The sequence below is a fragment of the Chiloscyllium plagiosum genome, unplaced genomic scaffold (assembly GCF_037043375.1).
Source record: "Chiloscyllium plagiosum isolate Xiang-an unplaced genomic scaffold, Cpla_swu_hap1 HiC_scaffold_32, whole genome shotgun sequence".
Classification (NCBI taxonomy): Eukaryota; Metazoa; Chordata; class Chondrichthyes; order Orectolobiformes; family Hemiscylliidae; genus Chiloscyllium; species Chiloscyllium plagiosum.
In genome coordinates this window covers 13,074,755-13,099,399 of record NW_028270170.1, presented here as the reverse complement: position 1 = coordinate 13,099,399, position 24,645 = coordinate 13,074,755, and the positions used below count along the sequence as shown (strand labels likewise).

The following is a 24,645-nucleotide window of genomic DNA, read 5'->3' as shown; positions in this document are numbered from 1 at the left end:
AGGATGGTGAATAGCTTGGAGGGGAACTTGCGTGTGGTGGTGTTCCCATGTATCTGCATCCAATCATCCCTCTGGGTGGTGGAGGTTGCACATCTGGCAGATGCTGAGAAGGTGAAAAACCTTGGTGAGTTCTTGCAGTACATCCTGTATATTGCATCTTCTACTGCCAACATGTTTTGGTGCTACAGGTATTAAATGATGAAGATGAGGATGAAGTTTTGATGAAGTCCATTGCTTTGTCCTGAATATTGCCAGTTCTAGAGTAACATTATCAAGTTGTAGGATGGTGTGCACTGTGTTGATTCGCTTCCCCTCTCCTCTCCAGAAGTACTGACTTCTTTACACACAGTGACACTGTTCCTCTAGACAATGGGAAACCTTCCAATGCATTGCCCTGCTGCTGTTTGTGTGTTAGGTCTTGATAGCTAGAGTGAGCAGGCTATCCATTTGTACCAATATTCAGCATTGGTCTTCCCTGACCTCAACGATAGTCTACACATATCCAATGGCGATTCAGCAAAGAACAGCAGAAAACCATGGTTCTTCCCCCATCAATTCCAAATCACAATTCCAGGTACAAAGGATGTGTCATCCTGTCCCTGCTCTGATCCCGCCCTCGCTGGCTCTTATTGTATTTTCTTCAATTATAGCTTTGGAATCCTCCACATTCCCAAAGCTCTACAATACTTATGATAATTCAGCCCTTTTTTCACTCATTTCTTAAATGTTTTTTGTTCTTTGCTTCCTATTCCTTGTACCTGTTATGTTGACATTGTTTTCTAGGATTCAAATCTATCTTTGAGATTTGCTTCCACCTTAATCTGAATGTTCTAATTGTTGCCAAAGGCTGTTTTTCACTTCTTGTGACCAAATCAGTTGCTCCTGTTTGACTTACATTTATGGTTCACTTACAGTTAATTAAGTTGAGTAATTATCATTCCAGTAACAACTAGAATAGTGGTGTAAAAAACAAAATTCTGTTTTCCAGAATAATGCTCTACTTCTGACTTGGCCTCAGTACAAACCTGAAAGAGCAAACTTGAACTTCTGAGTGTCTTCTGTGACCTCAAGATGTCTCAAAACTCTTTCAAACTAATAAAGTGCTTTTGAACTGTTGTAATGTTGGAAATACAGCTGTCAATTTGTGCATGTAGCAAGCTCCCATCAACATGAATGGAATATTAACCACATAAACTTTGCTTTAGTGATATGGGTTGTGGGATTAATAGCAAGACACCAGGGTGAATTCCCCTTCTCTTCAAAGTAGGGCCACACGAGAGCAGATGGATTAGGGTTTAATACCTCATTTGTGTAGCACCCTTTCACTAAGACACTGGGAAAGTTATCCTGGATAATGTGATCAAATCTCTGGAGAGGGCTTGAATCTAAAATCTTCCAGTTCAGAGGTAAGACTGGTGCTGAATATGGTGATCATAGAATCCCTACAATGTGGAAGCAGGCCATTCAGCCCCTCGAGTTCATACCAACCGTCTGAGGAGCATCCCACCCAAACCCAACTCCTTACCTATTCCCATAACCCAGCATTTCCCAGGCTAACCCATCTAGTCTACACATCCCTGGACACTATGGGCAATTTAGCATGGCTAATTCACCTAACATTCACATCTTTGGATTGTGGAAGGAAACTGGAGCACCTGAAAGTAACCTATGCAGACACAGGGAGAATATGTGTGGAGTTTGCACACTCTCACCTCCATACTAAGTCACAGTGTTGCCCTATGAATAACCCACCTAACCTACACATCCCTGGACGCTATGGGCAAGTAAACATGGTCAATCCATCTAACCTACAAATCTTTGGACTGTGGGAGGAAACCAGAGCACTTGTCCTTTTTGTTCCAGTTCTGGAAAGTATTCCACAGAATCTGTGCCATTTTCCAAAAACTGGGACAATGCTATGATTTAGCCGTGCCAGATGTCGGAGGCTGAGGGGTGATCTTCTAGAGGTTTATAAAAATCATGAGGGCATGGATAGGATGAATAGCCAAAGTTTTTTTTCCCCCTAGAGTGGGGGAATCGAAAACTAGGGGGCCAATGTTTAAGGGGAGAGGAGAAAATTTAAAAGGGACCGGAGGAATAACATTTCTCACACAGAGGGTGGTGCGCGTCTGGAATGAGTTGCCAGAGGTAGCAATGGAGGCTGATACAATTACAACATTTAAAAGGCATCTGGATGGGTATATGAAAATGAAGAGTTTAGAGGGATATGGGCCAAGTGTTAGCAAATGGAACTAGGTCAGATTGGGATGTCTGGTCAGTACAAACGAGTTGGACCGAAGGTTCTGTTTCTGTGCTCTATAACTCTCTGACTCTACATTGCTTTCTTCCTTCTGCACTGGTTTAATATCTCAAGGCTAACAACAGAAGGAATATTTAAGAACAAAACCACATTAAAAAAATCCATCAACTTTCACCACCAAGACCAATAATGTCATCAACTCTCCATTTCAGCTCCCAATTCTCCCCTCCCCAAAACAAAATGCTCCAGGCCAGAGGTTTATCCAAACTGACTGTGAATTCTCTATGTCATTATCCTCATAAGAAATTCAGTTCTTCTATTTATTTATTTCCTCATCTTGTGGATGTTGATTTGTCCTGGGGTACAGTTGCAAAAGTGACAGTAATGTTCTGGAATCCCACTCAAGTGGTCATTGTAGACATGTGACATTAGTCAATGAGTGTGGCTCCAAACCAGAGTCATCACTGAAATATTCCTCTCCCCAGGTCTCTCTCGATTCCTGTATTGACTGAGTTACATCAATAGAATGACCGTCTTCCATTGTAGCAGGAATAGATGGTAAATGCTAGCTTTGGCAGCAGCACCTACAGCACTGCATCGGAATGGTCCTTGACATCTACACCAATGCACTTCAGGCGAGGACTGGGCAAATCACTGAAAATGAATCATAAGCTGATTCTTAATATCACAGTAGTCCCCAGTTTGAGCTCAGCAGAGATCAGTCATTGAACTTCATGTCAGCAAAAAGTGTGACGCTGGAAAAGCACAGCAGGTCAGGCAGCATCCAAGGAGCAGGAGGGTCGACGTTTCAGGCATAAGCCCTTCATCAGGAATGTTAGCAGCAAACTGTTCAGTGAGATTAGCAACTAAGATCACTACAAGAATGGCTTGTTTTCCTCCACACTACATGTTATTCTGACTTAGGAACGTGGGGAGGCAATAGCCCAGTGGTAGATTGCTGGAGTGTTAATATACGTAATGTTCTGGGGACCTGGTTTCGAATCCCATGGCAGATGGTGGAATTTGAACCCTTAATAAAATCTGGAATTAAGAGCATAATAATGACCAAAACTTTGTTTTTAATTGTCAGGAAAAACTCATCTGGTTTACTAATGTCCTTTAGGGAAGGAAATCTGCCATCCTTACTTGGTCTGGTCTATATGTGACTCCAGACCCACAGCAATGTCGTTGAATCTTATCTGCCCTCTGGGCAAAAAGAGATGAGCAATAAATGCAGGCCTAGCCAGGGACTTCCTCATCCCATGAATGAAGATTAAACAAAAAAAGGAACAGAAACAGGCCATTCACCCTGGCGAGTCTGCTCCCCAGTTTGGAATTACAGGGAGACTCCTGTATCCGCGGAATTGTTTTCCACGGTTTCAGTTACCCACGGATCACTGCATCCTGAACATGTTACAGGGAACCCAGGGACCAGGAGGCTGCCAGGAATGTACAGTTCCCATTGAAATGAATGGCTTTGTTCCTATCCCCCACAGATACGAGGGGGACGACTGTATGTTATAGTTTCTTCACTGGTGCCAGGTTAATATCTTGAACTTTTCCCTCCATACCTGCACTGTGGGTGTACCCAGCCATCAACAACTTCAGCAGTTTGAGAAGGAGATTCACTCCAGGGCAATTAAAAATGGCAACAGATTTTCACTCAGCCAGCAACAACCATATCCTGGGAACAGATTAAACTTAATGAATTCTGATCAGTTTTTCTGTCAAATGTATTGCTAGACTTTATTTTTGTCCATTTGTTTGGCTGTTTCTAGCTATGATTATTCAAAAAAAAAATCTTGGAGTATACTTCCTGCTGACAGAGCCAACAAGTATTGTTCCCCCATCCCTGTTAAAACTATATCACCGAATTGCTATAATTAAGGGTGGATCGTTATACCAGTGTAACTCTGAACCAGCTATCAATAGATGTAGAGATCAGGAGAGATATGTACAGAGGGAAGAATAGTTCAGTGATGACTGTCCCTGTGCTTTGACCCGAAGTTTCTCTGCACCTCCCAGCTACCAACTAACTACTTCAGGATCAAATTACAGAGACAATCTCAGTTGAAACAGAAATAGATTCTTTTCACCTCGATAGTCACGTCATTAGAGCATGGAAAGAAACAAAGTTAAAAATCACACGACACCAGGTTATAGTCCAACAGGTTTATTTGGAAGCACTCGCTTTCGCAGCTTTGCTCCTTCATCAGGTCGTTCCGAAAGCGAGTGCTTCCAAATAAATCTGTTGAACTGTGACCTGGTGTTGTGTGATTTTTAACTTTGTACACCCCAGTCCAACCCCGGCACCTCCAAATCACGGAAAGAAACATTCCGCTCTGAGTAGTAATATTGTCCCAAATCTCAATGATTACCTTTACTACATGGCTTCTTACCCCTTCATCATCTGTCTATTCCTTTTATGCCATTAGCTAGTTGTGTTACCTTAAATGGTCCAAAGTTTTATCTTTGATTAAAACAAGCATTAGTTCAAGCAGAGAAGCACATTTTATCTTCTGGACTTGAGAGCTTGTATTTTTTCCTGGAAATATCCGTAATAAAGCAAATCATAAAAATGAATTATTATGCACAATAAATCCACAGAGGTCCTGTGATCAGTAAACTAACCAACATGGAACTCAGAGAGAACTAAGACATCCCGAGTTTGACCACAGCAGTTACTGGATATCTGTGCAACACCTAGCCACTTTATGTAATAGTGTGATTACAGGTGAGGGAAAAACAAAATAGAAGGGTTTCCCATCAAAGACTCTCAAAGGGGTGTCTGGTTGCTTTCCTGAAATGTCTCCCAACCAAAACAATGCATCCATACTTGGATGCACAACATTTAGCTCAGGCCTGCTGTGGGAATCTTTGTCAAACGTATCACATCTTGACTTTGTTCTAAATAGAGAAAGATACAAAACTGGATTCTCGATGACGGTTCGGATTTATTCCTTGCAGATCCCAAACATTTTGGGGGTTTAGATGCAGAGTTCAAAAGGAGGTGTAACTTTCTTTCATCCGCCACAGTTACATTGGCTTCATGTGGTTGGTATGGCTCCTTATGTAACGCAAAACCACCACTGCAAAAATGCAGCTCCATTGTAGTCACTGAATATCAGGATAGCCTTTATTAATATGGTGCAAGAGGGTATTACAATAATAGATTCTCCAGCTGAAAATGATCGGAGAGCCTGGAGGTCAAGTATCTATCCAAAATTACGAGGTAGCTTCAGCCCAACGGGCCTGGGCCGACTACATCTGATTGTAAAGAGTCAACCAAATACGCAGACAGCCACCCAGGATGGAGTAATTATAACTGGGATATGGGGTTCTTGTGGTTCGGTGGCAGTGTCCCCACCTTGGAACCAGGAGGTCCAAGTTCAACTTCCACCTGCTCGAGAAGTGTGAAATAATATCCCTGAAAATATCTATAACTGCAAATGTACAGAAGGCCAGAGTTAGAGGAGAACAGATATCTTACAGGGCTGTGAAGTTTAAGGAGGTTATCGAGATAGGGAGGGACAGACCATAGACTAATTTGCAAATAGAGGTGAATATTTTAAAACCTAGATGCTGCTGGATGGATTAGTTATTTGAAAATCCCACTGAATGTGCAATGTTAAGTGTTTGTGTGTTTGATACATAGCAGAAGCCAGCTTCTAAACTGCATTCCCACAGCAGGATGCCCATTCCCATACACACACTGTCATACCTCACTGGGGAATGCACTGGGATCAAGACCCACCTATAAAAGTAAGTTAGCTTATACAAGTAAAACAAATTCCCCAATTATCTGTCTTCAGGCTGACTGAAAGCACAGACCAGATTTCTGAACATGACAAGAATGACTATTTATTATAAATAAATAGGTTCTAGTTATAACTATGAATCGTGGACATATAACTCTACTGGTTAAAACTAACTTCTTATTCAACTCCCCCTTTACAGGGATACAAACGGGTGGCCCGGTGGCTCAGTGATTAGCACTGCTCCCTCACAGTGGCAGGGACCTGGGTTCGATTCAACCCTCGGGTGACTGTCTGTGTGAGTTTGCACATTCTCTCTGTGTCTGTGTCAGTTTCCTCTGGGTGCTCCGGTTTCCCCCCACAGTCCAAAGATGTGCAGTTTAGGTGGATTAGCCATGGGAAATGCAGGTTTACAGGGATAATGTAGGTGGATGGGTCTGGTTTGCAGCAATTTCCAGTTTTGCTTCTGATTTATAGCAACCATAGTCGTTTCAGTTTTTACAGAAAATAAGATGATATCTTCTACACTCACATTTTCAGCATATCTATACCATGGGCCAAACGTGGAACTGATCATCACTGCAACAGTTGGTTGTATTTCTCATTTATATCATCTTGTTCAAGGTCAACAAGTTTCATTTACATCATGCTTTTGACATAGAAAACTGTCCTGACATCACACACCATATACAAAAATAAAAAGTCTGGGGTATGGAATGGTAACCCCATCAAGTAGCACAAACACTGTAGAGTTCATATCGCCCAGGAGTGTACCCAACCTATTTAGTCTAATGTGCTTTGTGAAATCTCTCCCATTACAAAATTGAAAAGAACCTCTTCCCTAAATTTATAAACCATCATACTTGAAAGCAGTTTTTGTTCTTGGAATAAATTTTCATTGTATAACAATTCAGTAAACCTGCATGTTTCACATCAACCTCAAACACCTCCAACTATACATTCCATCCAATCCTCTCAATTCCACCCATTTGCATTTTGAGCAGCAGCAACTCCAGGTTGTGCTGAGAGCCAGTGACCTTCCTCATTGCTATAAGTTATAGCCCACAGTGCGGAAAATGGAGTGCATTGTTGTCTTAGTTTTCAGTGAGCGTTCATGGTTTTCAAAACACTGTCCATCAGCTGAGGGATGACAGTTCAAATTAAATAAAAGCTTTGCATGGATTATAGAGAAACCACAGCACAGAATATAGACCATACAGAAACAGAAATTGCTGGAGAATTTCAGCAGCTCCGGCAGTATCTTGTGAAGAGAGAAACAGAGTTAATGTTTACAGTCTGCTCACTCTTCATCAGAACAATTCTGAAGAGGGGTTACTGGAATCAAAAATGTTAACTGTGTTTTCTCCCCGAATATACTCCCAGACCTGCTGCGTTTCCCAGCAACTTCTGCTTTTATTTCAGTTTTCCAGTATCCGCAGTTACCCATTTTATTACAGAATATAGGCCTCTTAGCTCTCTAATCTATGCTGCTTATTATACTGAATTCTAACATCTTCTCATCCTCACTTCACATAAAAGTCTCAATATATTCTTCTAGTCCTTTCTCCTGCATGTACTATAGCTTTCCCACAGATGCGTTTACACTATTTGCATCATGTTCTAACAACTTTTTTTAATGCATTTGTGGGACTTAGGTGTTGCTGGCTGGCCAGCATTGAGAGCCCATCCCTATTTGCCCTTAAGAAGGTGGTGGTGAGCTGCCATCTTGAATCGCTGCAGTCCACTTGCTGTGGGTTCACCCACGATGCCGGTAGGAAGACAATTCCAGAATTTTGACCTGATGTCTGTAAAGGAACGACGGTATATTTCCAAGTCAGGGCAGTGAGTGGCTTGGAGGGGAACTTGTAGGTGGTAGTGTTCCTACGTACCTGCTACCCTTGTCCTTCTAGATGGAAGTGGTCGTGGGTTTGGAAGGTGTTGTCGAAGGATCTTTGGTGACGTCTGCAGTGGATCTTGTTAGTACACACTGCTGCTACTGAATGCTGGTGGTGGAGGGATTGATTGTTTGTAGATGTGGTGTCAATCAAGCAGGTTGCTTTTTCCTGAATGGTGTCAAGCTTCTTGAGTGTTGTTGGAGCTGCACCCATTTAGGCGAGTGGGGAGTATTCTATCACACTCCTGACTTGTGCCTTGTAGATGATGGATAGACTTTGGGGTTTTAGGAGGTGAGTTACTCGCTGCAGTATCCCTAGTCTCTGACCTGCTTTTGTAGCCATTGTGTTTATGTGGTGGGTCCAGTTGAGTGTCTGGTCATTGGTAACCCCAAGGATGTTGACAGTGGGGATTCAGTGATGGTAATACCATTGGATGTCAAGGGGCAGTGGTTACAGTGTCTGGTAGTGGTGATGGTCATTGTCTGGCATTTGTGTGGTGCGAATGTTACTTGCCACTTGTCGGCCCAAGCCTGGATATTGTCCAGATCTTGTTGCATTTGAACATGGACTGCTTCAGTATCTGAGGAGTCACAAACGGTGCTGAACACTGTGCAATCATCAGCAAACATCTCCACTTCTGACCTTATGACTGAGGGAAGGTCGTTGATGAAGCAGCTGAAGATTGTTGGGCCTAGGACTACCCTGAGGGACTCCTGCAAAGATGTTCTGGACATTGGATGACTGACCCTCTACAACCACAACCATCTTTCTTTGTGCCAGGTATGACTCTAACCAGACGAAAGTGAGGACTGCAGATGCTGGAGATCAGAGACAAGATTAGAGGTCGGGCAGCATCCAAGGAGCAGGAAAATCAACGTTTCAGGCAGGAGCCCTTCATCAGGAAACTGTAGACGTAGTGGGTCTAACAAGGATATCCCCAAACTGAGCTGCTTTTGTAATGCACGAAAATCTGGGTCTGTGATGTCAGAGGCCAGGGAGTATTCATGACAGCTGCAAATCTTCGCTCAGCTCTTTAAAGTCATTTCCTCAAAAATCAATGTCTTGTTTAAACCCCCCCCATTGTGCACAGTCTGGTCTCTGGTGAAGGGCTCCTGCCTGAAACATCGATTTTCCTGCTCCTCGGATGCTGCCTGATCTGCTGTGCTTTTCCAGCACCACTCTAATCTTGCCCCATGACTCTAAGCAGTGGAGTGTTTGCCCCCTATACCCATTGATTCCAGTTTTGCCAGGGTTCCTTGATGCCATACTCGGTCAAATGCAGCCTTGATGTCAAGGGCTGTCACTCTCACCTCACCTGTGGAATTCAGCTCTTTTGTCCATGTTAACTCTGACCATTATCCAGCATTTTTTAGGGGAATTATGAGTGACTCTTACATTTAATGTTCCCTAGTTTTACAAAAACCAACAAGAGACACACATTCTCTATCATCCTAATCAATCAATCACCTTCCTAATTTTAAGGCCTCTGTTAGATCACAACTCAGCTTTCTCTTTTCTGGAGAACAGAAACTGAACCTGCTCAGTCTTTCTGGATCAATAGGAACTCTCAGCTCTGGCATTATCCTTGCAAGTACATTTTTTGCACCATCCCTGTTTAAAATACAGAGACCAGACTGTACACAATGGAGGGGGGGGGGGTTTAAACAAGACATTGATCTTTGAGGGAATGACTTTAAAGAGCTGAGCAGCTGTCATGAATACTCCCTGGCCTCTGACATCACAGACACAGATTTTTGAGCATTACGAGAGCAGCTCAGTTTGGGGGATGTCCTTTTTAGGTTCACTACATCCATAGTTTCACGTTTCAAACGTGATCCATCTTTACCCCAACCCAGCAAGCGCACACTTCAATCCCATCGAGTCCTGCGTGCTTTCAGTCTGCCGCTCCCACATTCATACTTCATACAAACGGAGTTTTAAAAGATAGAGTTGCATTTATATAGCACCTCAGGTTATTGCAAAGTGCCTCATGTTCTCAGGTTTTTAAATTGTGCTTTACAGCCAAGTTAGTATTTCTGAGGTATAGTCAATGCTGAACTATAGGGATCACTGCAGTTCATTTTCACACAGCAAGTGTCCACAAACAGGAATGAAGGAAAATATTAAATCATTCCTTTGGTTCAGATGGTTTCAGCCTTTGTCTGTTTGGCGGTAACTTAACTGTTAAAATTGTTTTCACTGAGACACAGATGGAACTTGAACACGGGTTGTAAAATGCCTCTCTATCTTACGTCTTGGCTTCAACGAGATGAGAATTTACAAAGCCTTTCAATAATTTGATGGTTCCTGTGAGTCAAGTTAGATTTGACTAGATTCCCTACAGTGTGGAAACAGGCCCTTTGGCCAAACAAGTCCACACCGATCCTCCACCCAGAAGGATGGGTGGAGTAACCCACCCAGACCCATTTTCATCTGATTAATGCACTTAACACTATGGGCAATTTAGAATGGCCAATTCACCTAACCTGCACATCTTTGGCCTGTGGGAGGAAACCGGAGCACCCGGAGGAAACCCATGCAGACATGGGTAGAACGTGCAAACTCCACACAGACAGTCGCCCAAGGCTGGAATTGAACCTGGGTCCCTGGCTCTGTGAGGCAGCAGTGCTAACCACTGGGCCACCATGCCGCCCCCAAATGTTATATTGACAACATTTTCTTAAGATTGTTTCTTACGTTCCTACTTCAGGGGAGTGCAAAATGAAAAGATTTAACCAAAACTCTTTGCAGCAAGGGTTAAGTTTTGTATACCTGGGCCAAGGTACAGTGAAGACCAACAATATAGTCCGACTCACAGGAAATATAACTCAAGACGCAAAGGCCAAATACAGGATGCTTCTTGAGGAATTCTGCCAGGTCCCAGTCAGTAATCGAAATATAAATCAACTTCTTTAATGAACACTCGAATTCTTAAGTATATAAAGCACGTTCTTGCTTCCCTTCAACTTTCTTTACTCCAGTGAAAATGAGTCCACTTTTTATTCCACCCCTCTTTTGTCCTGTGACGTAATGTCACATTCAGCCCTTCCCCCAGAAGTCTGGAATTATCCAGGCCACTCTTCCCAGCACCATTTCTAAAAGCCAGCTAACTAGCAGTGCAGACTTTATGTTGTAAACATAACCTTACCGGCGATCAGTATAGAGTCAGCATTGTTCATTTTTTAAAAACTTCTGATCAAATGCCCTCGTTATGGATTCCAGAACATGTGTGTAGGAAAGCTCGCTACATATCATCACTGTCTATCATCAGCCAAGTGCAGGGGTTTCTCCTCAGCAACAGTGTCAGTTGCAAACATCCATCAGGGACTTTTTTTTCTCTCCTTATTTAGGAAAAGCCATTCGAGGCTTCTGAAATTAAAACAAATACATTCCACCCACATTAGAACAACTTCCCAGCAGCCAAGTTTTCTCAGCGAGGTACTTGCTCGATTGAAATTTTCCATATCACATGTACAAATTCTGATGAGGAGGGAAAAATAAAAGATAGGAGACATCGGAGTGTTGAAATTAGGAGTGGGAGCAACAGTGTCAGAAGTACTGGAGGGAATGTGTGAGCCACCAATGTCGATACAGGACATCAAATTCCTTATTTTAGCCCCGCCATTGTAGGAAGCTATTGAACAGCATTCAGGAGGAAGCCACTCAAAGCACTCTCACTTACCACATTTTAAGTTGTCTGTTATATAGCATTGCTGACAGAGGTCAAAAGCAGGTCACTTATCTGCCTGCTTCATTTTCCAGTGAAAGTTAATTGAAGCTAAATCCAGTGTCACTGGGAGAAACAAAAATGTTTTAGAGGAAATCTCCAAACTTCCAAAAAGTAGACTTAGATGTCAGAGGTTGCTGTTTCAACTCATAGGAAGCTACAGTAAAACTCAGATATAAACTGGGTACAGGATAGAACCATGAATTAGTTGTTGAGAGAGGTTGGTTTGAAGCAGGGAGGGAAACGTGACGAGAAGTCTGAACCCAGCCAGGAATTCCTTAACATTTTAAATTTATATCAACACACTGAATGCAGAGGTCATTTGGAAAACATTCATATCCTGTGGGGTTGAATTACTTTGGATGTGTAGCAGGATAACAGGCTATTCGGCCCAACCAGTCCATTCTGGTGCTCATGTTTCAAAGCTTCTTCCCATCGAACTAACAACGTTGTCCTCTATTTCCTTCTCTCTCTTGTACATCACCTCGCTTCTTTCTCAATGCAATGATAACTGTGCCTCCCACATACTTTCCCCATTGTGACACCCCATTTCTCATCTTGAAAATCACCAAGAAATCGGGGAAGGGAGAATGGAACGGTGGGACCAAGATGGATTGAAAAGTAGGAAATCAGTGAAGGGGAGGGAAGGGGAGGAAGGCAAAACTCTCAAGGACTTTTTTAAAAAATGTACATTTTTATTGGGTCTCTTGGAACAAGAATCAGATTTCCAAAATCAATCTGTTAACTCAACTCTACCATTAAAAGACTCCAAGGACTTAAAGGGGCCTCGTAGTTGTTAATTAATTCTCAGTTCAAGCCCCATGGAAATGACTGAGGCATTAAATATCAGATCAACATCTTGAACCACTGACAGAGCTCATGATGTTGTGTGTAGCTCATTGGTGTCTAACCGACATTTACATTCACTTCATCCTCTCCATCCACAGTCATCATTCTTAAGAGGCAAAAAAATAAGTTGAGATCAGATGCCATCCTGTTGTATGATGTAGAGCTATTTGTCAGAATCATCGTCTGACAATTCTCCTGCGGTCATCTTCACATTAATCTTTTTTTTTTCTTTGCACTTGTGTGCAATTCACCTTCTTTCAATTTGCTTTCCACCTTCCCCCCACCACCAAACCACCACTAATACACTAAGATGATGGGAAATTCTATTCCCATTTTTTGTAATTTTTAAACTTTTATAATCATAAAGTTGGTTACTGACTATAGATACAATAATTCTGGATGATTTAAAGGGCTTCTCTGATACCCTAGCTGCTTAAAGGCATTACTTGACTTGGTTTCTGGTCTGTGTTCCAGTTAATCTCAATGGTTAGGTCATGGCATGGTCAGGGGAAAATAGTTTGGGAACATGGACAGCATGGACTGGTTGGACGGAAGGGTCTGTTTCCATGCTGTATGACTCTACGTCTCTATTAACCTCCTGATCACTGTTCAGAAACACTCAAGTCTAATTGTCTCAAGCCTGCTGTATATTTCAATTAGATTACAGCTGATAGTTTAGCAACACTGTTTTAGTACTGATGATTTGCCACATTTCTTTCACTAACAAGTGTTTTTACCTTGCTCAATATAGTCCTTTCATTGTACATAACTGGAGTATTTCATTGAAGCTTCTCTCCCTTTCTTCCTGAGCTCTGACGTTAATAAATAATTGAAGTAAAGTGCTCATATTAGGGCTTCAATGCATTAGGTATTTCTCTAGAATGGCTTTTCTGTTTCTCTGAAAGATCAAGGTGCAATATAACATGTAATACTCTTTCCCGAGCACCTATTGTAGAATTGCTACTCTTTCTTGTTTGGATTTTCTGTTCGATTATCTAGTTTTTTCATTGTTTTGCCATTGAGACTCTAAGGAGTTCCATTCTATCACAAATCCCCTTTCACTTTCACAGAAGCAGGGACTGAATATTTCAAAGCCGCTCTGAGTCACCAGACAGTACAAAGTTGGAGAAATAATTTGTATAATTATTCTCTGCTGGTTCCCATAGGACCTGGCTTTTTTTTTAAGACAAAAAGTATATGTTCCCAAATACAGCTGTACACTTCCGACACAAAGTTCCAAGTGCTGCCTTCATGCTCTCACACAAAAAGGCAAGTGGTCACGTGACTATGACAAGTAACAGTGTACACAAAACAATGCACAAAGACATTTCTCCAAACTGAAAACATAGGCTAAAAAGTCAATCTATGTTTTGGGGGATGGAGTAGAGAAAACAGAAGAGGGATATCTAAAATCCCAGGCACAGAAAGATGCTCCTCTTGTTGAAATGCAGGAAGTAGGTTTCTTCACTTAACAGTCTTGTTCACCTAAGAAAAATTCATGCCCTGCACCCTATCACATCTCTTTTATGTAGCAGTACAGGCTTGGAGATACTTTGCTTCAGGATTAACAAAACTATTTCTGCTTGAGCAACATAAACTTATGCTGTTGATACCAACCACCAAAACCACAAGTTTACTTTGACCAAGGTCAAAAATGTATCTAATCCATACTGATTAAAAAGTTTGTTTTGAGAAATAAATAATAAGCCATTGCCTCAAGCCTTTGCATACTTCAATTAGATCACAACTGATTGTTAAACTATACAGGTTCAGTACTGCTGATCTGCCAACTCCTTTTGCTATCTATAAGATATCAGTTGCATGACACTATGATTTTGTGCTGTAAATTCTGTTTCTTGTGATCCTAGCTGATGAAGGAGCAGTGCTCTGAAAGCTAGTACTTCCAAATAAAGCTGATGTTGTGTGATTTTTAAACTTTGTCCACTCTAGTCCAACACCAGCACTTCCTCATCATGGCTACAAGTATTTTGACTTTGCTCAAATTGCTAGAAAAAGACAGATTTTGCTGAAGCCTTTTGACTTGTACTCATCAGGACAACTCACAAGAATACCAACTCACATATATTAAATACGTTCTTGCTAGAACATTTTTGTACTTTCTGTCTAGTTACCCTGAGAATATGGTGGCTGATGCAGTAGTGATATGTTCAACCACATAGGTTGACACTAAAATCATATGTAGACCGGTCAGGTCAGGTTTACAACAATCCAGCAGCTTTGGTGGCCCTTTTTTTAAAACCCCAGTTGAATACATGATTTCTGGATTGTCATTCCAGTAGCTAAACCAATACATGACAATGTGTCCCTGTGCTACCAACAGCACACACACAAAAAAACCTCTGAATAATAAGCATTTATCCCCACTATTGCATGGATGTTGATATGTGTTCACTGAACAACCTGGGCCACAATGAACAAGAAATCGTCTCAATGTTACAAAGTGCCTGCTATATACCTGACAAACAAGAGATACTGAAATGAAGGAATTCAAGTAGGCAAGTCACTTTGGAGTGTCTCTCCTGACATCTGACCCACAGTTGACTACAAGACCCTGACAGATGTTTTGATATTCTCTTGTCATGGCTTGGGACAATCAACTATAACTTCAAAACTAAACTGGTCACATTTGCCAAGGCCCAGTAACCATGAATCCCTGGATCTTGACATCGATTAGATTTAGCAAGTCTGGAAATTTTTCTACAAGGTCCAGCAAGACAATTAGCTCAATATGATAATCAACTCTGTGGTAAGCTAGAGAAGTGATTGCTGGGCCTCTTACTGAGATATTTGTACCATCGATAGTCACAGGTGAGGTGCCGGTAGACTGGAGGTTGGCAAACGTGGTGCCATTGTTTAGGAAAGGAAGTAGGGACAAGCCAAGGAACTATAGACCAGTGAGCCTAACGTCGGTTGGAGGGAATTCTGAGGGACAGGATGTACACGTATTTGGTAAGGCAAGGACTGATATGAGATAGTCAACAGGGCTTTGTTCATGGGCAATCATGTCTCACAAACTTGATTGAGTTTTTTGAAGAAGTAACAAAGAGGACTGATGAGGGCAGAACAGTGGACGTGATCTATATGGACTTCAGTAAGGCATTCAACAAGGTTCCCCACAGTTAGTGAGGTTAGATCTCATGGAATACAGTGAGAACTAGCCACTTGAATACAGAACTGCCTCAAAGGTGGTGGAAGGTTGTTTTTCAGACTGGAGGCCTGTGACCAGTGGAGTGCCACAAGGATCAGTGCTGGGTCCACTACTTTTCATCATTTATATAAATGATTTGGATGTGAGCATAAGAGGTACAGTTAGTAAGTTTGCAGATGACACCAAAAGTGGAGGTGTAGTAGACAGCGAAGAAGGTTACCTCAGATTATAAGGGGATCTTGATCAGATGGGCCAGTGGGCTGAGAAGTGGCAGATGGAGTTTAATTTAGATAAATGTGAGGTGCTGCATTTTGGGAAAGCAAATTAGAGCAGGACTTATATACTTAATGATAAGGTCCTCGGGGGTGATGCTGAACAAAGAGACCTTGGAGTGCAGGTTCATAGGTCCTTGAAAGTGGAGTTGCAGGTAGATAGAATAGTGAAGAAGGCATTTGGTATACTTTCCTTTATTGGTCAGACTATTGAGTACTGGAGTTGGGAGGTCATGTTGCGGGTTGTACAGGACATTGGTTAGGCCACTATTGGAATATTGCGGGCAATTCTGGTCTCCTTTCTATAGGAAAGAAGTTGTGAAACTTGAAAGGGTTCAAAAATGATTTACAAGGATATTGCCAGGGTTGGAGAATTTGAGCTATAGGGAGAGGCTGAATAGGCTAGGGCTGTTTTCCATGGAGCGTTGGAGGATGAGGGGTGACCTTATAGAGATTTACAAAATCATGAGGGGCATGGATAGCATAAATAGACAAAGTATTTTCCCTGGGTTGAACTAGCGGGCATAGGTTTAGGGTGAGAGGGGAAAGATATAAAAGGGATCTAAGGGGCAACGTTTTCACACAGAGGGTCGTACGTGTATGGAATGAGCTGCCAGAGGAAGTGGTGGAGGCTGGTACAATTACAGCTTTTAAAAAGCATCTGGATAGCTATATGAATAGGAAGGGTTTGGAGGAATATGGGCCAAGTGCTGGAGGGTGGGATTAAATTGGGTTGGGATATCTGGTCAGCATGGACAGGTTGGACCAAAGGGTCTGTTTCCATGCTGTACATCTCTGTAACTTTATGACTCTAATCACTCTCCATGCCACTGCATAGCGAGGCAATAAATGGTTGACTGTGGGAAAGAGGATTATGGAAAATTATACTCATTAGCCAGGGGTGAAAAATTTCCTCTTCTGGTCTGTTCTGTGAATTGTAACACAGTCTGGATGATTTATTTTGTTTAGTTGTACAGAAGAACTTTAATAGGATGTATGGAATGTTTCCTTATGATTCTTAACTGCAGTTGACTGGCTTTTACAGCTCTACAATCTTTTTCAAAGTCAATCATTCAAGGGTGAATGACCCAGAATGCCTTTGACCCTGTGGAAATTGGCATTTCTCTCATTCGCTGAATTATGAGTCTTTTTGTTAAAGAGTTTCAAGAACAAAGAGACAAAAATGTGGGTTTTTGGACCAGTTTAACTGGAATGACAATCAATGCAATGTGGCTATACCATTATTCTGTGCTTGACTATATTGACCATAGGCCTTTAAACTTATGATGGTGTTTTCTTTCCCTCAGTAACAGGACTGTGATTCATGCTGATGTAGGTATTTGCAAGCACTGTCAGCTCTTCTGACCCAGAGTGTTTGCCGCAAGTACGTATCCTTCAATTTCCCACGTACCTCACTGCTATAATGCTTTGATTTCATGATTTCTACCAAATCGACAGCAGTCAGTTGTGGCTGACTGGTCACACACTTGCCCTTGGACCAGGAGGTTATGGAATGAATTCACACTGCCGGAACAGTACTGAGGGAAGGAAAGCTGCATTACTGAATGTTCTGTGTCTCACGTGAGATATTAAACTGAGTGCCCAAGCTGCTTTCTCAGGTGGAAATTAAAGGTTCCTCAGCAAAATTTTGAAAAACAGCAGGCACTTCTTCTCACTGCACTGACCAATATTTTACCCGTAATCAACATCTCTAATCAAAATAGCTTATTTGGTCACTACCGCATTGCTGCTTGTGGGAACTCATTGTGTGCAAACTGCCTGTTACTTCCCCTTACTACAATCATGACTACACTTAAAGTAACTATTTAGGTCATCCCGAGATGAAGAAAGCTGCTGTGTAATTGTTAGTCGGTTTGTTATGCTCAGAATAAATAGGTATGTTGCTCACTCTATTGCATGAATCAAAATGTCAGTGCACAGAAAAAAATTGCTTTCACTTTACAAATGAAACCAGAAACTTCACAACATCTAATAAATATCACAACGGCTTCAATATTGAACTCTGAAGGGTCAAAGTCCTGATTGATAAACATTATTTAAATTAATGATATTAAAGCAGTTACAATTACATTCGTGAAATCAAATTTAAAACGTAGCAACTTACATTCCTGCAGGGCCTATTATATATAGAAACTTTTCCTTGTGTGTTATAGATGGGCAGACAGCGAGTGCCCTAGGGGATACAGGTAACATACAGAGCAAGAAGGCCACATAAAAGGAAGGGTAACTTTCAACACAAAGGTAATGAACTATATATCTCTCTCTTGGCACAATCATGATGAGCTCAATAACTTTGCTGTATAATTGTAAGAAGACGCATAGAAATGTAGAAGATAGAATCAGGAGTAGGCCATTTGGCCCTTTGAGCTTGGTCCACCATTGAATATATTCATGGCTGATCCATGTCATACCAATATCAATGTCAGTAATTTTCCCTCAATAACAAGGGCTTCCACCTTAGCTACCAGTCTCCTATGTGGGATTTTATTAAAAACCTTCTGGAAATTCATATAAACAACATTGATTGAGGTACCTCTGTTCTTCACCTTTATCACCTCTTCAAAACATTAAAGTTTAACAGGTGTGACCTACCCTTTGTGAATCCATGCTGACTCCCCCTCATTAACTGGAATTTATGAGGTGATTAGTTGCCCTATCCTCATTTACAGACTCCAACAATTTCCCCAACTATTGATGTCAGGCTGACTGATCTGTAATTCCCTGGTTTCCTCTATTGGCCTTCTTAAAGAGCAGAATGACATGAGCAAATTTCCAAACCCATAGATACAACTTCTGAATCCAGGGAACTCTGAAAGATTATGGTGAGGACATCGGCAAAGTGCTCTCCTACCTCCTTTAACACCTGTCGATGAAAACTGTCAGATCCTGGGGATTTGTCGCTCTTCAATTCCAATCATTTCCTCATTATTGATGATTTACTTCAGCTAATTTTATTTAGACCCTGTCCTTGATCCTCTGTTAATTTCTTTGGGACTTCCAGCAAGCTCTCCTCCTTTTCTGCTGTGGTGCTGAAGCATAATAATTGTTCAGTGTGTCTGCCATTTCCCCATGGTCATTGACAATATCCCCAGTCTCAGCCTTCAGTGGGCCAATAGTCCTCATCACCAGCTACTTTCCCTTTATTTAATTATAAAATTTCTTCTTATTGTCCTTTATACCCCTTTCAAGTTTTCTTTCATAATCCTTTTGAGCCGCTCTTATAAATCACTTTGTGGCCCTTTGTTGGTTTTTGTATTTGTTCCATTCTGAGGGATCTGTACTTTATCTACATTTTTATTAAGCCTTTCTTTTAGTTTTATGCTGTCCCTTACCTCCTTCGATGTCCATTCTTTTGTGACAAACTGCTTCTGAATAGCATCTAATGTTTCTTTGAACAGCCTCCACTGTTCCTTGGTTGTCCTATCCAGTTTACTGTGGACAGTCTCTGTCTCATCCCATTAAAGTCTGTCTCTCTTATATCCAAAATTCTAATATCTGATATTTGCTTGTCTCTTACAAATGCTACATGAAGCTCGATGATGTTATGATCAATCTGTGACAAATGTTCACAAACAACTTAGATTTGTATTTCCCATCACTTGCAGCCATAATTGCTTTGCTAAACCAGGACTTATTGGCCATTCCTAATTGCCCTGGAAACAGTGTGGTGAGCTACCTTCCTAAATCACTGCAGACTTTGGAGATGGAGGGACATGGAAGTGCTGACTTGATACAACAGAGTAGTCCAGTAGGGGGCAGTTCAAATTCAACCACCTTGCTGTGGGTCTGGAGTCACATGTAGATCAGACAATGTAAGGATGGTAGATTTCCTTCCCTAAAGGGCACTTGTGAAATGGGAATGTTCACATGGTCACCATTAGACTAGTTTTAATTCAAATTTCACCACCTCCAATGGTGATATTCAAGCACATATCTGCAGAACATTTGCCTGACAATCTGGATTATTAGTCAAAACGCGTGGTGCTGGAAAAGCAAAGCAAGTCAGGCAGCAACCAAGGGGCAGGAAATGTTGATTCTCCTGCTCCTCAGATGCTGCCTGACCTGTTGTGCTTTTCCAGTGCCACACTTTTTGATTCTGATCTCCAGCATCTGCAGTCCTCCCTCTCTCCTAATCTGGATTATTAGTCCAATGATATTACCACTGTCTCCCTAAATTACACCCTAAAGGAGATGGCAAGAGGCATCCAGGTAACTCTTGCCCCCAAATAACCCCTTCAAAGTTTTAACCAAACATTTCTTGCCTGGAACTTTTAAAAGTAGTTGCTTCGTCACACTGAGACCAATGTCGCCCTTAAACTGTATGGTAAAGCAGTTTCAAGTTTCCATGCACATTGCTCAGCAGTGGCACGTCAATTGTGCAGTGACTTCTGGTTCCAGAAGTTAGTACCTTGCACCGGCCTCGGAAGGCAGTACAGCCTTGAAGAAAATTAAAGATAATGCTGATTGAGATACCTTGCTTTACATGCTTATGACACAAAAAGAGCCTGCTGAACCACAGTAATAGAAAAGAGGGCTTTAGCTAATTTCCTTAATTGCTCGAACTGCTCTTCCAGTGCAAGCCTTGTAACACCCGACCTACAGCGGCAACACTGTGTACCATCTACACAATGTCCTTTCTCCTTTCACAGCACCTTCTAAATCCACAATCTCTACAACCCAGGAGGGGGGCAGCAGGTGACTTGGGACACCACTACCTGCAAGTTCAACTCAAAGGCAAAACAATCCTAACTTAATACAGTACCACTGTTCCCTCACTGTCACTGGATCAAAATCCCAAAAACCCCTTCCTGACCAATCTGGACACTATAGTAGTTCAAGATGACTACTCACCATAATTTTCAAGTGGGACTGGACAATCTGCTTAAGGCTGGGAAATTTAAGCTGAAGTATACTGTGCTAATTTTAAAGTTCGATACAAACACAAAGTAGACTTTTGCAGGCAGATTACTCACCAAGTGTCAACATAGCTACTGTTTTTCTAAATTGAAGGAGAGCTCATCACTTATTAATCAAAAGTCCAGGTACGAAATAGGTGTCTTTTAGAAATATAAAACCAACACTTAATCCTGTCTCAGATGTGATATTGTCAGTAAGATCTGATTCTAAACTTTGCCCCCAATTCATTTCTTGGAAAAGGGAGACAAGCCTTGATAGAGAACAAAGTCTCATGGGGCTAGCGCAGAGTTACACATAAAAGGAGAGAGAGAGGAGTTGGTTTATAGATACTACAGATGTAAACGTGGGTTATATTGTTAACTGCGCATTTTTTTTCCATTTCTACAGGGTATGTACAGAATCATAGAACGAGAAAAGGAAGTCTTGTACAGTACTTCAGGACAGATGGGTCAGTGCAGATTTGAGAAGTTACACATTTGATCCATTCTAACGATAGCTTTTGATTAAATTCTTTCGTGATGGTTCATTTTGTTGTTATTCCTTTTTCTGGTTGGCAGTCTGAGGGCAGGTGGGGGGGGGGGGGGGGGGGGGGGGGGGTTTCCAAAACTCAATTCTTCTGGTTCAGGGTGGGAATTCCACCATTCAGCCAGTAATCCTTTCATCTGATGTGAATATCCTGCTGGATGTTAACCCTATGTTTAGAGAGTACCTTCTCATCTCTGACCACCTGGTGTGTCTGAACTGGGACTCAAACATTTCATCTTTTGATTCAGCCAAAGCCTCACTCTCTGGGAGCATATCCCTTTAAATTAATCAGGGCTACTGAAGAACATGGCAAAGGCTCATTTGAAAATCTTTTGATTTTATTTTTAGATCTGTGCATGGCTGGCTGCCGAGAAGTACTCAGTCCCGAAAAGACAGGAGGACAAGGAGAGATTGAAATTAGGGCTATCCACTCAACCTACATAACTCTACAGAAGTAACACATGGTAACTGCTCTGTGGACAGGGAGGAAGTATTTATTCCAAAGGAAAGGGGAGGGGAATAAACTTATGTTATTCCATTTGTGTGAAAATATAGGATCAAAAATTTGAATGCAAGTTTAAGAAAGAATGCAGACATCACAGCATAATTCAAACTGGTTTTGATTTTGCAAACTACATATATGGCTCCTCTAATCAAAGTCAAAGGGAAAGAATGTCAGTACACAGTCATTAAATCTGTGCTGATAATATTAATCTCAATCATACTCCAAAAAAATCAACCAATAGAAAGATAATGTGGAAATGACTATCTGTGGCCAGGGCTAACCTTTGTCGACAATTTTGGAAATTTGCTTGGAATCATACATCCATTTTCTTGACCAAGAAGCACCTAACTTCCATATTCAGTTCAGCTGGAATAAGATAAAAGTTCAAACGCTAGGATGGATACAATTCCAGTAACCTTCTTATTAGGTGACAATCCAGTCAAAACAGTGGAGCTAGTGACAATTCACTTACTGACCAATAGACATCTCCCAATGGAAGCTGCACTCCTGACTGTACATTGTAATTGCAAACAGGAGACGGTGTCACAATCTCAAAGTTCAATCTATCAGCAATATCCACACTCGTACCAGGGTCAAAATCTTGACTAGACACCAAAATAATGAATCTATGAATTGATGGATTTGATTCCAGTGATTCAGGTCAGATACAGAAAATTTTGAAGCAAGTTACTCACATCCTGACTTCCCAAAGCCTGTCCATCATTGATAAGGCACACATAGCTTGTTATAGAATTCTCCCTATAGGAATGGGTACGTGCAACTTCTCCAACAGTCAACACCAACCAGGACAAGACAGCCAAGGTTGACATCCTAATCCTTTATCTTAAGTATTCACTCCCTTCACCACCGACCTACAGCGGCAGCACTGTGTACCATCTACACAATGTCCTTTCTCCTTTCACAGCACCTTCTAAACCCACAATCTCTACAACCCAGGAGGGGGGCAGCAGGTGACTTGGGACACCACTACCTGCAAGTTCAACTCAAAGGCAAAACAATCCTAACTTAATACAGTACCATTGTTCCCTCACTGTCACTGGATCAAAATCCCAAAACCCCCTTCCTGACCAATCCGGATACTACAGCAGTTCAAGATGATTACCCACCACAATTTTCAAGTGGGACTGGACAACAAATTCCGACCTAGCCAGCGACACCCAATCACATGAAAGAACGAGCACACAAGTAAAGGTTAAGCATCAGATCAAAATCATAAATGAAATGTGCACCTGGATAATCAACCACTGATGTTCCAAGTGATTGATGCCAACTATTCTACGCTGAGAACCTCACGTGCAGGGTTGTGTCTGACACTGTTGGCACATTCACCACAAAACCATTACTAATAATGAAGATACTTCTAGGAAAGTCAGAACAAAATGGATTGGATATAGTCCGTGAATAATGATGTCTCAGTAACTAACTCATTGGGATGGTGCAACTGTGCAGACTTCTGGAATGCCAAATTTGCTCCACAGTATGTGCACATTATGCTGAAGGGATGTTAAACATGAACTATAGTTGACTTCAATACATGGAGTTTCAAGGTAGATGAAAGATGAAAGTGACTAAATGCCAGCTCGTGGACACCTCTTCCTACTGCCCCCTTGACCATGACCCCACCTCCCACCACCAAACCGTCATCTCCCAGACCATCCATAACCTCATCTCCTCAGGGGATCTCCCATCCACCGCCTCCAACCTCACAGTCCCACAACCCCGCACTGCCCGTTTCGACCTCCTGCCCAAATTCCACAAACCTGATTGCCTCGGCCGACCCATTGTCTCAGCCTGCTCCTGCCCCACCGAACTCATCTCTGCATACCTCGATGTGGTCCTGTCCCCCTTAGTCCAAGAACTCCCCACTTACATTCAGGACAACACCCACGCCCTCCACCTCCTCCATGATTTTCACTTCCCCGGTCCCCAACGCCTTATCTTCACCATGGACATTCAGTCCCTGTACACCTCCATCCCCCATCACGAAGGACTCAAAGCCCTCCGCTTCTTCCTTTCCCACCGTACCAACCAGTACCCTTCCACTGACACCCTCCTTCAACTGACTGAACTGGTCCTCACTCTGAACAACTTCTCTTTCCAATCCTCCCACTTCCTCCAAACCAAAGGAGTAGCCATGGGTACCCGCATGGGCCCCAGCTATGCCTGCCTCTTCGTAGGATATGTGGAACAGTCCATCTTCCGCAACTACACCGGCCCCACCCCCCACCTTTTCCTCCGCTACATCGATGACTGTATCGGCGCTGCCTCGTGCTCCCACGAGGAGGTTGAACAGTTAATCCACTTTACTAACACCTTCCACCCCGACCTCAAATTTACCTGGACCATCTCAGACTCCTCCCTACCCTACCTAGACCTCTCCATTTCTATCTCGGGCGACCGAATCAACACTGACATTTACTATAAACCGACCGACTCCCACAGCTACCTAGACTACACCTCCTCCCACCCTGCCCCCTGTAAAAATGCCATCCCATATTCCCAATTCCTTCGTCTCCGCCGTATCTGCTCCCAGGAGGACCAGTTCCAATACCAAAGATCCCAGATGGCCACCTTCTTCAAAGATCGCAATATCACCCCAGACGTGGTCGACGATGCTCCCCACCGCATCTCCTCCACTTCCCGCACCTCCGCCCTGGAGCCCCATCCCTCCAATCGCCACCAGGACAGAACCCCACTGGTCCTCACCTACCACCCCACCAACCTCCATA

General features: G+C 42.3%; 1 protein-coding gene across 3 annotated transcripts in view; it reads right to left on the bottom strand.

Annotated features, from left to right (window-relative positions):
• The window catches only part of LOC122539820 (gap junction delta-3 protein-like), a 51,277-nt gene that overhangs the window by 17,529 nt on the left and 9,103 nt on the right, over positions 1–24,645 (bottom strand). The window contains exon 1 of one of the 3 annotated variants that reach the window (XM_043674895.2): positions 20,922–21,011. The exons of 1 other annotated variant lie outside the window; for it this stretch is intronic. The gene's annotated coding sequence lies outside the window, so the exon portion shown is untranslated. Of the gene's footprint in view, positions 1–11,058; positions 11,141–20,921; positions 21,012–24,645 lie in introns of those variants that run through there. One more of the 3 variants, XM_043674890.2, reaches the window with a different exon arrangement.